The following is a 16,522-nucleotide window of genomic DNA, read 5'->3' as shown; positions in this document are numbered from 1 at the left end:
GGGTAGCGTGAGTCAAATCCTCATCTTTTACAGCAGGGTGTCACACGTAATGTCCAAAAACTGATAAACCAAGAAACGGTAGGGAACTGGGCTCAAGAGGGTGGAGTAGCAAGATCCCGAACTCCCCTCCCCCCATGGACACGACAGTCTACCACTGCTCGTGGAATAACTCCCTCTGAAAGGGACCTGAAAATGGAACGAACAGAGCCTCCACAACAGAAGATAAAAGGACAGCATCGAGACGAGAGGGGAGGTGGAGACACAGACTCACCAGGGAAAAAGCCCCGCCATGGCACGTCACAGTCGGAAGGGACAGCAAAGGCACGGAGCCTCCCTGAGGAATGAGGAATTCGAGCTCCAGCTCAGGCACCCTTATGGCCTGCCCAGGAGAGATGAGCCCCCAAAACAGCAGGTTTTGAAAATCAATGGCGATTACATTCAGGAAAACTAGGAAACTGAAGGGAACAGAAAACTCACTCTTAAGGGGCTTGCCTACACTCACTCAACCTGGAAACCAGTCAAAAACACCAATTTGACAAAAGCATACACCACTGATAAAGCAGATCCGTTTACTAACAACCTTAAAGGGTCTGCCAGAGTGGCAGAAAACATTAGGGGCTCTCCCCATGGACTGAGGCATTGGTAGGAGCCATTGGTAGGAGCATCTCAGTCTACCCTACTAACAATGGTACTGGTGGGCACCATTTTGGAATTCTCCCTGTAACCTGCTGGTGTCAGTGGATATACTCCACTGAGAGTCTTGTCCACCAATGTACCCCAGCAGCCATGGACATGCCCCCAGCCAGGCCAGGAGCCAGCCCCACCCACCAATGTGCCACAGCCATAGCCCCGCCACCATAGGAGGGCACCACACAGCCCACGAGGGGGACACCCCTTGAGCCCCTGGCTCTGGTGACCAAGGAGATGGCACTTCTGGGCCCCACAGGTCATCCCCTACATAAGGCCGCTCATTTAAGACTGGGAGAGGTTGGTGACTCACCTGAGACATAGAAACACACACAGTGTAAGGCAAAATGAAGAGACAGAGGAACGTGTTCTGAATTTTAAAAAAACAAGACAAAGCCTTAAAGAAAGAATTAAATGAAACAGAGATAAGCAAACTACCTGATAAAGAGTTCAAAGTGATGGTCACAAAGATGTTCCCCAAATGCGGGAGAAGAATGGGTGAGCACAGTACAAACAGCAACAAAGAGATAGAAAATATTAGAAAATACCAAATGGAAGTTATAACTGGACTGAAAAAGACACGAGGAGTCCAACGGCAGACTGGATGAAGTAGAACAAATCAGTGAGCTGGAAAACAGAGCAACGAAACGCCCAGACAGAGCAGCAAAACGAAAAAGAATTAAGAAAAGTAAAGACATCCGAGGGGACCTTTGGAACAACACCTAGTGAAGTGACTTTCGTGTTATAGGGATCCCAGTAGGAGAAGAGAGAGAGAAAGGGCCAGAAAAAAAGAAGTAATGACTAAAAACATCCCGAATCTGGGAAAGGAATCAGACATCTGGGTCCAAAAAACCCAGAGGGTTCTAAGCAAGACAAACCCAAAGAGTTCCACACCAAGACATGTTGTAATTCAGATGGTGAAAGATAAGGGAAAAACTTGTTCTGTACAAGGGAAACCCCACAAGGCTATCGGCAGATTTCTCAGCAGAAACTTTCCAGGCCAAAAAGGAGAGGCATGACACATTTAAAGTGCTGAAAGGAAAAATCTTCCAACCAAGATTATTATTCAGAACTGAAGGAGAGATTAAGAACTTTCCAGACAAGCAAATGCTAAAGGAGTTCATCACCACCAAACCAGCCTTACCAGAACTGTTAAAGGGACTCCTTCAAGCTTAAAAGAAATGGCACTAATTACTAGTACAAAAACATACAAAAGTAAAAATCTCACTGAAAAAAGGTAAATGTATAGCAAAGAGAGTGAATCAATCACTTATAAAGCAATTGTAAAGATGAAAAGACATAACTGGTAAAATTAACTAAAATCATAGTAATTAGTTAAGGGAAGCACAAAATTAAAAAATGTAAAACATGTCATCAAAAATATAAAACATCAGGGGTGAGGAGTAAAAGGGTGAAGCTTTAGAATGTGTTTAAAATTACACTGCTGCCAACGTAAAACAGACCGCGATTATCACAGCAGATTTAATGTGAACCTCAAGGTAACCACAAGGGAAAACTTAGAGTAAATACAAAAAAGAAAATGAGAAAGGGATCTAAACCTAACAGGAGAAAGCCGTCAAACCGCCAGGGAAGAGAACAAGAGAAGAAAGGACCAGAGAGCAACTACAGAAACAGCCAGAACACAATTAACAAAATGGCAATAGATAGTATATACTCATCGATACTTTAAATGTGAATGGACTAAATGCTCCAATCAAAAGCCACAGAGCGGCTGAGTGGATACACAGCAAGACCATCTATACGCTGCCTACGAAAAACTGACGTGGAAGTAAGGACACCCACAGGCTGAAAGCAAAGGGTTGGAAAAAGATATGCCATGCAAATGGCAATGAAAAGAAAGCTGGGGTAGCGATACTTACACAAAATAGACTTGCAGACGAAGACTGTAACAGAAGGTAAACAGGAGCCCTACACAATGATAAAGAGGTCAATCCAGAAGATACAACTTTTACTAATACATATGCATCCAACAGAGAGCACCAAGTCTAGAAAACCAGTCTTAACAGACCAAAAGGGAAAAACGCAATACTACTAGGAGACTTTAATACCCCACTTTCATCGATGGATAGGTCGTCCAGACAACAACAAGGAATAAGGAAACATCGGCCTTAAACGACACATTAGACCAGGTGGACTCAACAGATATTTACAGAACATTCCACCCCAAAGCGGCAGAAAACACATTCTTCTCAAGGGCACACGGAACATTCTCCAGGATAGATCACATGCCGGGCACAGAAGTCTCCACAAATCCAAGAAAATGGACACTTTAGCAAGCATCTTTTCCAACCACGATGGTATAAAACCACAGATGAATTATAAGAAGAAAATGGGAAAAATCACAAAAATAGGAAGATTACAAAAAACAATAAAACAAAAAAATAGGAAGATTAAAAAAACATGCTACTGGAAAACCAATAGGTTGAAAAAGAAATCAAAGAGGAAATACAAAGCAATACCTAGAGACAAATGAAAACGAAAATAAAACACATCAAAATCGGGGGGGGAGGCGGTAGAGGTGGTTCTAAGAGGGAAGTCTGTAGCAATGCAAGCCGACCTCAAGAAACAGAAAAAATCTCAAATAAATGATATGACTTTACACCCAAAGGAGCTGGGGGGGGGGGAGAACAGAAACAAACCTCAAAATTAGTAGATGGAAGAAAACATTAAAGATTGGAGCAGAAATAAGTGAAATGGGGACTAAAAAGACAATATACAATGAGACTAAGAGCTGGTTCTTTGAAAAAATAAACCAAATTGACAAAGCCTTAGCCAGACTAACCAAGAAAAAAAAAAAAAAGGAAACTCAAATAAATAAAATCAGAAATGAGGGGGGAGAGGTGGGGTTCATACCACAGAAACGCAAAGGATCATCAGGGACTCCTATGAACAGTGAATGCCAACACCCCAGTCAACCTGGAAAAAACAGGTTTCCTATCCTAGAAAAAAAAAAAGGGGGATCAATTCCTAGAACCATATAAACTTCCAGGATTGAATCACAAAGAAAAAGAAAATCTGAACAGAATGGTACTAATGCAAGGAGATTTTAACAGCAACCAGAAACCTCCCGACCACAAAAGGCCAGAACAAGGTGGCTTCGCTGGTGAATTCTACCAACATCCAAAGAAGATTTAATACCTGCCTTTTTCAAACTCCTCCCAAAAATTAAGGGACGGGAAGCTTCCAAACATATTTTATAAAGCCAGCGTCACCCCCAATACCAAAACCAGCCCTGATACCTTTTACAGGCCAGTACCCTGGATGAACAGAGACACAAAAATCCTCAACAAAGTATCAGCAAACTGAACCCAACAATACATTAAAAGGTTCATACACCGTGACCGAGTGGGATTTACTCCAGGGATACAAGGATATTTGACATCTGCCAATCAATTAACGTGATACAGCACATTAATAAAATGAAAGACAAAGATCCTATGATCATCTCACCAGAGGCAGAAAAAGCATTTGACAAAATTCAATGTCCATTTGTGATGTCGAAAAACTCTCAAAACAAAGTGGGTATAGAGGGAATGTACCTCAACATAATACAGGCCGTATATATGACAATCCCACAGCAAACATCATCCTCAACAGTGGAAAGCTAAAAGCTTCTCCTGTAAGAACAGGAACAAGACAAGGATGCCCACTCTCGCCACTTTTATCCGACATAGTACTGGAAGTCCTCGCCACAACGATTAGGCAACGAAAGAAATAAAAGGCATCCAAATCAGAAAGGAAGAAGTAGGGGCGCCTGGGTGGCACAGCGGTTAAGCATCTGCCTTCGGCTCAGGGCGTGATCCCGGCGTTCCGGGATCGAGCCCCACATCAGGCTCCTCCGCTATGAGCCTGCTTCTTCCTCTCCCACTCCCCCTGCTTGTGTTCCCCCTCTCGCTGGCTGTCTCTATCTCTGTCAAATAAATAAAATCTTTAAAAAAAAAAAAAGAAAGGAAGAAGTAAAACTGTCACTATTTGTAGAGAACATGATACTATAGGTAGAAAACCGTAAAGAATACACCAGAAAACCACCACACCTAATAAATGAATTCAGTAAAGTTGCAAGATACGAAATCAATATACAGACATCCGTGGCATTTCTGCGCACTAATAACGATTCATCAGAGAAAGAAAATAAGAAAACGATCCCATTTACAATTGTATCAAGAAGAATAAAACACCTAGGAATAAATTTAACCAGGGAAGTGAAAGACTTGCACACTGAAAACTATAGACATTGATTAAAGAAATTGAAGAAGACACGAATCAGTGGAAAGATATTCCATGCTCATGGATTGGAAGAATATCATAAAAATGTCCATCTGGGGTGCCTGGGTGGCTCAGTCCATTAAGGGTCTGCCTTCAGCTCAGGTCATGATCTCAGGGTCCTGGGACTGAGCCCCACATCAGGGTCCCTTCTCATCATGGAGCCTGCTTCTTCCTCTCTTCCCCACTCGTGCTCTCACTTGCTATCTCTCTTGCTATCTCTGTCTCTCTCTCTCAAAATAAATAAATAAAAATCTTTAAAAAATGTCTCTCTTACCCAAAGCAATCTACAGATTTAATGCATCCCTATCAAAGTTTCAACCCACACTTCGCAGGACTATAACAAATAATTCTAAAATTTGTACAGAACCACAAAAGATCCCAAATAGTCAAAGCAATCTTGAGACAAAGAAACAAAGCTGGAGGTATCATGCTCCCCGATTTCAAATTGTACTAGAAAGCTATAGTAATCAAGACAGTACGATTTTGGTACAAAAAGAGACGCACAGGTCAACAGAACAAAACTGAGAGCCCAGAAATAAACCTGCACACATATGGACAATGAATCTACACCAAAGGAGCCAAGAACACACAATGGAGAAAGGACCACCTCTTCAATACATGATGCTGGCAAAACTAGACAGCCACATGCTAAAGAGACAAACTGGACCCCTATTTTGCACCAGACACAAAAATGAACTCAAAATGGATTAAAGACTTGAATAATAAGTCCTGAAGCCATAAAATTCCCAGAAGAAAACAGAGGTGGTAAGCTCCCTGGCATGGGTCTTAGTGGCATCTTTGTGGATCTGACCCCAAAGGAAAGGGAAACAAAAGTAAAAATAAACAAGGGGGACTAACAAGCTTCTGACAGCAAAGAAACCCACCAGCAAAACAGAAAGGCAACCTGCTGAACAGGAGAGGGATTAGTATCCAACATACATAAAGAACACATGCAGCTCAACAGTAACAACAACAAAATCCCCAACAACCCAATTTTAAAGTGGTCGGAGGATCTGAATAGATTCAAAGAAGACTTCCAGGTGGCCAGCAGACACATGACAACATGCTCACTTATCAGGGAAGTGCACATCAAAACCACACAAATCATCTCACACCTATTAGAACGGCATCATCGAAAACACAAGAAATAACGGGTGTTGGCGAGGATGTAGAGACAAGGGAACCCTGGTTCCACTTTGGTGGGAATGCACACGGGTGCAGCCACTGTGGAAACCAGTACGGAGGTTCCTCAAAAAATTAAGAACAGAACTACCCTATGACTCAGCCGTTCCACTTCTGGCTATTTATTCAAAGAACACAAGAGCGCTGATTCAAACAGATACGTGCACCCCTTTGCTCACTGAAGTATCATTTATAATAACCAAGATACGGTAACAACCTAAGTGTCCCTCGGTTGCTGGGTGGATAAAGAAGATGTGGTGTATTGATACCATGGAATGTCACTCAGCCGTAAAAAGAATGACATACGCCATCTGTGACATGGATGGACCTAGAAGGAATTAAGCCACGTGAAATAAGTCAGGGACAGACAAATACTGCAGTATTTCACTCCTATGTGGTGGAATCTAAAAAACAAAAACTCACAGATGCAGAGACCAGACTAGCGCTTACCAGAGGGGAAGGGGGCTTGGGGCGCGAGCGGAAGGGGTGAGGAGGGGTCAGCTGTATGGTGACGGATGATAACTAGACTTGGTAGCATATACAGATGTCAAATTATAAAACTGTGCACCGGAAACTTACAGAATAAAAACAATTATGGGATGTCGGACACTTACGATGTAGAAGGCCTCTCACTTTGACTTTGGGATTGAATTTAAAAAAAAAAAAAAAAGGAAAAAGAAACCACAGAGCAGACAGATTGGAGTCGGAGGAAAGTTCCTGGAGATTAGGGACAGAACAGGTGCATTCCGTCCCAGGAGCAGGGCTGGGGTGGGGGAGTGCAAAGGCCCCGCAGGACTGAGCACAGTGTGTGTGAGAGAAACAGAGAGGCGTCAGGGTGGGGACCGTGGTTAGATGGAGGGGGAGAGGTGGGCAGGGCCATTGCGCCCAGGCCGCTGCCATCTGCTGACGGAGGGGCTGGGCTGGTAAGTGAGTGACATGATCAGGTTAACCTCCGAGGACGTTCGCTTCGACAGCGGTGTGGCAGGGGCTGGAGGTGCGGGCTTCGGACAGTGGTGTGGCAGGGCTGGAGGTGTGGGCCTCGGACAGCGGTGTGGCAGGGCTGGAGGTGTGGGCCTCGGACAGCGGCGTGGCAGGGGCTGGAGGTGCGGGCCTCGGACAGCGGTGTGGCAGGGCTGGAGGTGTGGGCCTCGGACAGCGGTGTGGCAGGGGCTGGAGGTGCGGGCCTCGGACAGCGGTGTGGCAGGGGCTGGAGGTGTGGGCCTCGGACAGCGGTGTGGCAGGGCTGGAGGTGTGGGCCTCGGACAGCGGTGTGGCAGGGCTGGAGGTGTGGGCCTCGGACAGCGGTGTGGCAGGGCTGGAGGTGTGGGCCTCGGACAGCGGTGTGGCAGGGGCTGGAGGTGTGGGCCTCGGACAGCGGTGTGGCAGGGGCTGGAGGTGTGGGCCTCGCACGGGCCTAGGGAGTGAGGGGTGGCCCCAACACCACCCAGCTCAGATCACCAAGAAGTTTCCCACGGAGATAAGGAAGCTGGCTGGTAGGGGGATGGGGGTCTCCATGGGGAGCCGAGCCCATGAGGGCACAACTGTGACGAACACAATTGCTTTCCCGAGCCAGTCCCTGGTGGCTGAGCTCTGCATGTGGCCCAGGGGTGGCCCTGTCGATGGGGACAGGAAACTCAGAGCCCCAGATTAGGGGAGGGGAGAGGCCGAGCAACATCCTCTCCTCCCCACAGGCCAGGCTGCTCTCGGGAGGCAGGGTCTGTAGCACAGCTCACCCCGCACTGGGGGGACCCTGAGAGCAGAAGCCCCAGCTCCTTCTCAGCCAGGAAGTTCACCAAGGGCAGAGGCATGTTGTCTCCACCAAAGTGGGGGTCCCCAGGGCGAGGAGGGGGGTCTCATATGAGGCGTGGCACACTCAGAGGACGGGGAGCCACCTTCTCCCTCAGACTGGGGGCTCACATGAGGGGCTGGCCAGTGGTGGGGGGGGTGGTCTCTGTTCCTCTTTCTTCAGCACTACCCGCACCCCAGGGAAGGCCCAGGGACTGGAGGCTCAGCCAGCGAGCCTCTGGGATTTAAAGGGAGGCCAAGCCCCTCACAGCCTCCACAGGCTGGGCCCAGTGCGTGCAGCACAGGGGAAAGGAGCAACTTCCATCCCTCTGGGCCTTCTCCCCAAGTCTGCGCCCACAGCCCTGGCGGTGCTGGATTTTGGTTCTCCTTAGTCCTTCCAGGAAACCCTGGGGGGTGGGGGGCTTATCCTCCCAAACCAGCCTGCACTCAAGACAACGTTCCTGAAGGCCCAGACCCAGGCGGAACACCGGGTGCACACAGGACGCCTCCCGACGGGCCTTGCCAGGAAAGGCCAGCAGAGGAACCACCAAGCCCAATCACAGATGAGCCACTGAGGCTGGACCTGACTTCCCACGGGGCCCGCCGTCAACGAGCCGACCGATGAACGGAGGGGCAGCAGGGTGGAAGGGGGCAGCTGGCAGGCCTCGTCTGCAGGCTTTCCCCCCACACGGCACACACCCGCTTGCATACAAGGCACAAACGCTCGCACGCCATCAGGAAGGCACGTGCGTGCTCGGCCCTGCACAGCAGGACACCTGCCCCGCTCCTGTGGAAGGGTCAGAAGCACTTTCTGCCTCTGAGAAAGCCAGACCGCGCTGGAACCAAGAGGCCCAGGGCCGTGGAAAGCCGCACCTGAGTCTGCAGTCGCTCAGCCCCGTGTGCTGCTGTCAGAATCCAATTAAAAGAGAAGTCAGCAGTGGAAATCCAGCCTCATTTCTCCAGAGGCACAACAAGTCTGCCCCCAGGCCTGAAGGGCTTTACAGAGGCCTGTGCAAACCTGCCAAGCCCTGTGGTATGCGGGTGGCGGAAAGGGCAGGATGCACGAACAACAGTACAGCAGCTCCAGCCCCTCACTCCTCCATGATCTCCCAGCTCCCTGGGACCCCTCTCCACGCCAGGAGCCCGCTCACGGAGCCAGGTCCTGGGAGTCCTGGCTGGGCATCCCAGGGACACAGGTCAGAGTAGATGGCATGCTGGCAGCATGGGTCCCAGTACTCCTGGGGGCCGGGGGGGGGGGCGGAAGAGAAGGAAGCAGTGAGCCCAGCCCTTGCTGCCCACTGGGCTCAGAGCTGGCTTCCCATTTCTCACCTCAGGACCCCTCCTCTACTCCCTGGCCAGTCTTGGAGCCCAGGAGTGGCGGGCCACCTTCCCTCTCAGAGGCTTCTATCCCCCTTGTCTCTGAAGAAGGCCCCCTGCCCAGCGGCCACCAGCACAGTCCTGTCCCTCCTCTGAGCTCCAGGAGGCCCGGCACCCTGTCTACACAGCCCCCACGGTCCAGGCCGGGCAATTTGCTGGCTGCTCGTGCCCCCTGCTCCCCGGGAGCGGCTCTGTTAGAATGATATTCTAGACCAGTGGTCTGCAAACAGTGGCCCTCAGACTACACCTGCCTGCCACCTGCTTGGGTTAAGTTACCTTTTACTGGAACATGGCCACACCCACATAGAACTCAGCACTCTTGACCACACACCCCGGGTCCTTAAGGATGGAAAGATCTGCAAAGAAGTCCTGAACTTGAATTAGTAGGCTTGGTGTGGGTGATGGGACGGGCCCAGCGATTCGGACACCACGTGGCATGGCTGAAGTTCACTGAGGTTATTCTCGGGAGCCAGGGTTTTCACAGTGAGAAGAGTCGAAGACGGAGTGAGAGAAGGTGAGGGTGGAGGTCTGCAGTCTCGGATCAGAATCAGAGCTGTCCGTATGAACCTAAGTTCTTTTTCCTGGCCCTGTGCCCTGCAAGGGTCTGGAAGCAATGACACCCAGGACTAGGGAGCACCCAGGATCCCATGCTCCACGAGAGAGAACCAGCCCAGGCACCCCAGAGAAAGGGCCCATAAGGGCAGGGGGAGGGACAGGGGAGCCCAGAACTTCTCCCAGTGCAGAAGAGCAGGGAAGCGCCCCACGAATAATGGGGAAGTAAGTGCCCAAGGGACCCAGGAGCCAACACGAAGCTCCTACTGGCCAAATTTGAGACAATTTGAGTATCAAGAGGAACGATGGCCCTGGATCATAGCAACTGCATTTGAAAGCAGAGTCTAGGGGCGCCTGGGTGGCACAGCGGTTAAGCGTCTGCCTTCGGCTCAGGGTGTGATCCCGGCGATCCGGGATCGAGCCCCACATCAGGCTCTTCCCCTATGAGCCTGCTTCTTCCTCTCCCACTCCCCCTGCTTGTGTTCCCTCTCTCGCTGGCTGTCTCTATCTCTGTCAAATAAATAAATAAAATCTTAAAAAAAAAAAAAGAAAGAGTCTATAAATGTGTAGCAGTGGTAGTGGGAGAGGGGTTGAGTCGGGGTAAGGAGAACTCCTCTTGAAATGAGGAAAGTTTGGGGTGAAAGTCTGCCGAGGAACAGGATAGGTGCGCCTTGTGTAAGAATCCCCTGCAGGAGACCGAGGAAGTACAAAGGGAAACCAATCCCTTTAGGATGGGCACCCCTGAAGGACCCGCCTGGCCTGAACCAAGTGATCGAGGATGAGGATGGGACCAGCCTGCATGTCCTGCCCCCTCCTGCCATGCCCCGAGACGCACGCAGCCCCCCCCCCCCGCCCCCGCTGAATCTGCCACACACTCAAAGCCCATCCGAGAAAACTCGAAGTCAATTCCTGGTTGTGACATTTTTATGAGACCCTGGCTTGGATTCCTCAAAAAAGTCAGTATCATGGAGACAAAAAAAAATAAAGGCAGAGGGCTTGTTCTAGATTAAAAGGAGTCTAAAGAGGCATGAAAACTAAATGCAACATTCAATCCCAGCTCGATCCTGCAGGGGGTCAGGAGAGAAGCGATACAAGATACTTGCAGGACGACTGGGGAAAATGCACTTAGGGACAAAATTCCGCATTGAATTCCCGGCTACGATGACGCTGTGGAAGTCACGTCGGACAGCCACGCCCTCCTCCCCTCTTTAGGGGTGAAGAGTAATAATGTCTGTACCCATTTAAAAATGGTGTAGCCAACAACGGGAGTGTATGATAATATGGGGGGGAAACTACAGCAGAAGGTTAACAGTCGGTTAACTAGGTAAAGAATATTTGTGTGTTTTACTGTACTATTGTTTCAACTTGACTGTAGTTTGAAATTTCTTTAAATAAAAAGTTGGGGGGGGGGAGAGACGAAGTTTAAAAAAAAAGCTGGCAGCCAGAGGGAAGGGCCTGGGTCTGACCCCTGGCTGCCGGCTCACCTCTGGCCAGGGAACCGGCTCTCCTCTCTCACCCGTCAATGGGGCCAGGAGGAGAACCCGCCCTCTGGGGTCCCGGGAGTTCTCCGCGGGCAGGGCTGGCCTCCGCCAGTGCTCCGTGCACGCCACCTGCAGTGAGGAGCTGGTCGGGGAGCTGGGAAGGGACCAGGGGTCCTACACGGGCCCACAACGGCCTGTCCCCCTCGCCCGGCTGCGGACGCGGGCACTGAGGGCTTCAGGTGAGTAACGCTGCTCCAAATATTGCCGACACAGCCCAAACTCCATCGTACAATATTTATGTGCCTCCAGGTGACGCTTCTGTGCTCGGTTTCTATAAATTCCCCGGGTGCACAGCTCAGCGCTCAAAGTCATTAGAGCTGAGAGGATGCCAAGGAGCAGGGAAGGAGCGCTGGGGTGGTCGGGGCTGCCTGGGGGCTGCCGAAGAAACGGCAGAAGGCTGGCACAGCTCCGGCCTGCTGGGCACCTATGTGTGCCAGGCCCTCCCCACACCACAGTATTGCCTCCTCGCAGAGACCTTTACCAGAGAAGAGGGGCCGAACCTGGAGAGGGGAATGCGAGCCCACGTGGTCCCGCGGGGCAGGGGCAGAGCTGGGCATGGGCCTGACTGCTGGACTCCAAGCTCGAGATACTCCCCCGGGCATCTCCTGCCGGACACCCCAGCAGAGCGTGGGCACACAGGGGCTCTCCGTCCTGCTCCCTGCTCGGTCACCAGGGCGGGTGCCTGCCCAGAGATCGCCCACGGGGCATGTGCCAGCCCCTCGGCCAGCCCTGCCTCCGTGTCACGCCCCAGCCACCTGGGATGAGAGCACCGCCCTGCCATCCTCACCGAACAGGCAGGCTTCGAGAGAGATCCACGGTGCGGGCTCGCTCTGCCAGCCAGGGGACGGGCTGGGGGCGGACAGGCGGAGGGCCCGCTCGGAGGGGCTGCTCCGGGCGGGTGGGCAGGCGCTGTCTGTGGTTTAAAGGCAGTCAGCACGACAACTCCCTTCCCTTTATCTATCTGACTCTTATCAACATTTCGCAGCTGAGGAAACAAATAGAGAGGCTGAATGACACTCATGAAGTCACAGTGCAGGAAATGGGGGGGGACGCCAGGATTCCAGCTCAGGGTGGCCAGCCGCCCCAGTTGGTGGGGGGAGGCACAGTGTAGTACCAGAAGCCGGACACCCCATCCTGGGCAAGCAGGATGGATGGTCACCCTGGTGGGACTCCACAGCCCACGCCCGGTCTCCGAGCCACGGCACAGACACCTTTGCGTGGGCTCCGTCTGACGCCTCCGCACGCTACCTTCAGAGTCCGACCTGGTCACGGCCAGGGGATCATGTGCCGGAAGCAGAGGGGTCCTTCCAGGGCATTTCTCGGGGGAGGGGAGGCTTCAGATATGACACCCACCTCCCACCAGCAAGTCAGTCAGCACCTTGGGGGCTCAGCTGACTCATCTCTAAGGGGGGGGTGGTTACAAGAGACCTGACCCGGTCCTGGACTCTTCCAGCTCAGGGCCACCATGGGAACCGAAAAGGGACGGACAGATGGACAGCCCTGCCCGCTCCAAGACTGACAGCCTGTTCCAAACTTGAACAACCCATTTTGCAATTGACTGTGAAATATTTGGCAACTTTGGTATATTTTCCTAGAAAGATGGTCAACCACTTTTGCCAACATCTCTAAAGAGTCTGCAAACCACTCTTGGCCCCTCAAAAGTTAAGAATCCCTACACTACACCTGCTTGTCACTAAGCACATACGACCTAGCCCCACTGTTCTGGACTCCCCTCGGCCACAGCAGCAGGAGCGAGCAGGCTCGGCCAAGGGGGCTGTGCCGCCGTCCTGCTGAGGCTTAGAGAGAGGCACCAGGAAGGGTCGCGTCTCAGTTCCAGGCACAGATCTGCACCCGAGACTGCTGGGCAGGGGTCAGGGGAACCACGGGGATGAGGTGAATGATTCCAGGCTTGACCCAGATCCCCAGAGCCCAACTGGGTGCTTTCAACAGGATTCAAGCTACAGTCAAGGACTAAACGACATGAATATAATCGACGAATTTCCCCCTCTCACCTGCACACACACACACAAGGTGCACACACTTGTGTTTATACACACAGGTGCACACACTCGTGTTCACACACACAAGCTGTCCTCACCCCCGTGTGTCTGCTCACACGGCTCAGGAGCCCCTTCCTACATACCCATTGTCACTGAACCCGCTCCAGGAAGCCTGGTTCCCACACGGCCACACCGTCACTCCTCTCCTGGGCTCCCGGGCTCGGTGGAAGGCGTGTCTGCCCCATAGCAGAGCACAGGCGCAGGGCTAAGGCCCCAGCATCCGCGGCGCCTACTCTGGGTCAGGACTTGTGCTGGCCACTGTCTCACCCCACTGCCTTCTCTCCCCAGGTATCTGGGGGAGCCGACGCCTGGCCCTCTGCCTCTGGCTATCCGAGCCAGACACCCTGGTGGGACTCGGGACTGGGACTAGTCAGAAGGAGCTGGAGATCCTGGCTCCACCACTGGGTGTCCCACACAATCCTGACCAAGTCCTGTCCCTGTAAAACAGCTGTGACACGTCGTGCTTCACATACACCGAGCTGCTTAGCCCTGGGGTAGGGCCTATAATTATCCCCATTTTACAGGTGGGGAAATGGAGGGATGCGGTGGTAGAGCCAGGGGCTGAAGACAGCCAGCCCCGCTCCCAAGCCCACACTGACCACCATGCGAGCCCACTCAGACCTGGCAGCAGGACTGCCCCCTTAGAGCTTCAGGCCCGGCAGACCCTCCCCCAGCCCGGCTGCCCGGCGTGAAATGACCATCATGTAACGGTTTGAGCGCACCGGGCACTGGCCTAAGCCCCTCCCTGTGCGATTCCACTCGATCTGTGATGACACCCAAAGTCTGGTCCTGGGCTCAGGCTCCCAGCCTCCACTTAGGAAGGCCCAGCCCAGGGCCCAGCATTCAGGGGTCCATGTGTGGCTCTGTGTATCTTTGCCAGGTTCTAGGGGGCTGGACCCCTGCTCCTATGGTGTCCGTCCTCCCCTCCCCCCGCAGCGGGGCTCAGAGGGGAGAGTGCCGCAGAGAGGTGGGGGGACATGGGAGAACTACATGGATGGGAGGACAGACTGACAGCCAGGGACGCTGGGGGGCAGGGGCTCAGAGGCGGAGGACTGCCACCTGCCACTGTCGTCTACCTCCTCCCTCACCTCCAGTCCCCCATCTGTTCTCTCCATAATATTTTCTTCCATCTGCCTTCCCCCCTCCTCACCTCCCTTGGCTCCACCATGGCTTCCCAGAACCTGCTCCCTGAGCCGACAGCTTCAAACCACTTGTTTTTACACCATGAAATCCTTTACCAACCTGAATCTTCCAGGACAGGGTGAGACCAGATATGGGATACAGGAAAGCTCTGAGCTCTTCCCCATGGAGAGTGGGGGCCTGGAGCCCTGCCCCTTAGCCAGCCCCACAGGACATCCCTGGAGATAGCTCCTCACAACCCCCAGACCCCTGGAGCAGAGTTGGCCCTGAGCCATGCCTGGCCCTTTGACACCCCCCCCAGAAGGGGGCCCCACAGGATGCCCCAAACCCACCCCCACCCCCTATCCTTCACAAGCTTCCTGAAAGGAAGTTCTTCTGAAAGTCTAACCTCAATTCTTCCTGCTGCTGGAACGCTCTCACTGTCTGAGCCTCCTGGGAAGTCTCCACAACCAATGTCTCAAGTTTCACCTGCCAACTCTTCATTTTAAAAACACAACAGGATGATGACAACAGCAACGACTCACACACCTACAAAAATTAATACACAACTGTGGAGCAGAGAGGACTCCCTGCGGTGACACAGGCCCTGCCGCACAGGCTCAGGCGGCCCACACACCGGGGCTCGGGCACCCCGAGGACTGGGTGAATCTTTCCGCCCTCACGCCAATTTGCATCCCATTACCCAGGAAGCCCTGCGCCTAGATTTCGCTTTTGCAAATTCCCACCCGTTTCGTGTCATAAATAAGACAGGAGACAGAAAACTAATACAGCCCAGTGATGCATTATTCATGCCACGTCACACTGTTATGATAAATTTACAACAGCTAATACATGCAAACTAAGTTTGGGCACTCAACGTGAAAATTAAGGGTGGGGAAGGCGGCTCTACGTGGGGGCGGGCAGGGGGACATCTGGGGGCTGTTGGTGTTCAGGAATCCAGAGAAGTTTCTTTTCGGGCATGCCTGAGGACAAAAAGCACCAGCGCCCATACCAGAGGCCAGCGCCCAGGCGCTGAGGGTGTGGCGACAGCAGGAGGGGCGGGAGCCCGAGCAAGGTGGGATTACTGACAGCACGCGCTCTGGGAAGCGCCCTTCACGTGCTCAGCACTGAGCTGGGCAGCAGGTTAACAGCACCCCCCCCCCCCCCCGCCGCACAAATCCTTGCTTAGTGGGCCCACCACAGCCAGAGCCCATTCCCTTAAGGGAAACGCCCCTCACAGCCCCGCACGGAGCACCTGCTACTCGCCAGCCTGCTCCCAGCCCCCGGGATGCGATGGGAGCCAACCAGGCGTGGTCGTGCCCTACACAGCCTCGGTTTGGTTAATCCGGTAATTGTCCCCAAAACACCAACATGCAGCTGTGGCCAGTGCTGTGAAGAAGCATGGCGCTGCTGGGGCGGGTCACAGGGAGGTGACCCAGTGCTTGTGGAGGAGGGGAGGTGGTCCAGACAGACTTCTCGATCGGCGGGGGGCTGGGGTCTCATGAGAGGGAGGTTGCCCCAATTAACCCCCACAACAGCCCAGCAGGACAGGAGCCAGGCCCCGTGCCCAAACACTGACAAAACCTGCCCTGCGTTCCGGCACTTTCCAGGCGACCTGTCCCCAAGAAGTTTATTCTTTAATTAAGATGCAACAATCATCCCACAGCCGGCTTCCCCTCCAGCGATCGGTTAAAATGAACTCCGTACGACTGGATTAGACCTTGAAGGTGCCGATCTAGGTAATGAACACGAGGACGCGGTGTTGACACAGGCCCTGGCGAGCTACATTATTATTTAACAGGTCTCGCGGCAGCTCCGCTGGGATCAAGGAGCCGAACAAGCAGCTGGTGGGCAAGCGTCAAACCCAGAGACACACGGTGGGCGCTGGCGCCACAGGGGGCAGACTCAGCAAGGTCAGGGGCGGCCGCCGGG

The 16,522-nt window shown here is 52.6% G+C and overlaps 1 protein-coding gene across 15 annotated transcripts in view; it reads right to left on the bottom strand.

Annotated features, from left to right (window-relative positions):
* The window catches only part of ARHGEF10L (Rho guanine nucleotide exchange factor 10 like), a 159,752-nt gene that overhangs the window by 9,978 nt on the left and 133,252 nt on the right, over nucleotides 1-16,522 (bottom strand). The window lies entirely within an intron of this gene.

This window comes from Ursus arctos, unplaced genomic scaffold, assembly GCF_023065955.2.
Source record: "Ursus arctos isolate Adak ecotype North America unplaced genomic scaffold, UrsArc2.0 scaffold_32, whole genome shotgun sequence".
Classification (NCBI taxonomy): Eukaryota; Metazoa; Chordata; class Mammalia; order Carnivora; family Ursidae; genus Ursus; species Ursus arctos.
Note: the sequence above shows the minus strand (reverse complement) of the source record. Positions and strands in the feature narration are given on the sequence as shown.